Source organism: Cicer arietinum, unplaced genomic scaffold (genome assembly GCF_000331145.2).
Source record: "Cicer arietinum cultivar CDC Frontier isolate Library 1 unplaced genomic scaffold, Cicar.CDCFrontier_v2.0 Ca_scaffold_4994_v2.0, whole genome shotgun sequence".
In the NCBI taxonomy this organism is placed as follows: Eukaryota; Viridiplantae; Streptophyta; class Magnoliopsida; order Fabales; family Fabaceae; genus Cicer; species Cicer arietinum.
The window spans coordinates 1-1,192 of NW_027338643.1; the positions used below are offsets into that span (position 1 = coordinate 1).

Genomic DNA, 1,192 nt, shown 5'->3' on the forward strand with positions numbered 1-1,192 from the left:
TTCCATACCAGAATAAATACATTCGACTGATGTCATATCGAAGTCAACATGAAAAAAACTGAGTTGATGCAAAACTGAGTTGAAAAAAAAGTCGCAGAAAAAAAATTTGGGTTTCAACCACATCATCTTCTTCACTTGCAATTGTTTGGTCTAAAATTTCTCTTGCAAATTTGTTTGTGATGTTATTTTTACCATACATGTCCGATTCTGGAAGTTCAAAAGGCTAAGTTGGTTAGAAAAATGAGAGGCATTCAAATATGCAGAGAAAAACCTAGAAATGTAAGTGCTGCAAAAAAGTGATTATGCACAAAAGCATTTTTGGAGAAAAGGCATTCAAATGTTCAAGTTGATTATAAAGATGTCATGTTTCTAGTTAGCCATTCCTAACTCATACTGCTCCCATTCCATATCAGTGGTAGTTTAAGAAATCTTTTAATTGACGTATAAGTACCAAAAAACCCTTATATTAATTACTAATTTATTATTATAGAAATTCTCATTTTTCAAAGCAAATAGTATAAATACTCCGCTACAAACAATCTTGTAAAATTAAATCATCTTAATTATATCAACGGTATACTTTAAAGACAAAGGTATCTTGGATTTCTAAAACAAGTTTTATTTTGATACAAAGTAAAAATGATAATACACTTTCACCAAAAAAAGAAGAAGCAAAATACAACAAAATTTTGGGAGGGAGAATAAATACATTATGCAATAGTGCACAAAATACATTTTGAAGTCCCACATCAGATCATTTGAAGTGAATAATATAGAACAAGAGGTATAAAAGAGAAGTGTGTGTTTCATTCCAACATACTTACCTGGATGGGGTCAATGGGTGATCAAGATGGCCTATGGCCTAAGCAAGTGACCTTCATTGCACATAGAAGGGGTGCTAGCTTAAGGTCTACCCATGTGGTGGAGCCTACATCATAATTTTTTGCAGTGGGGGCCTGCGTTCGCGCGGCCCCTTCCATTTTAGTAACAACTTTTCTTTTAAGAAAGTTAAATTCTTGTTCTGCATGGATGTGTTGTTTTAGATCTTATAAGGACGATATACAAATAATCTAATTTGTTCAATATTGATGATGAATGTAAGTATGTATATATAAGTTGATGTCTACTTTAAAGTTTTCACTTAGAATTGTTTAGGAAATGATTGAAGTGCCAACTTGAGTTTTCTCTTAGA

At 32.2% G+C, this 1,192-nt stretch overlaps 1 non-coding gene across 1 annotated transcript; it reads left to right on the forward strand.

The window, feature by feature from the left end:
- The first annotated feature begins 816 nt into the window (after window positions 1-816).
- LOC113785133 (U1 spliceosomal RNA) lies at window positions 817-977 on the forward strand. The gene has a single exon (XR_003471263.1). It is a non-coding gene; the product is annotated as a U1 spliceosomal RNA (small nuclear RNA).
- Window positions 978-1,192: the final 215 nt, after the last annotated feature.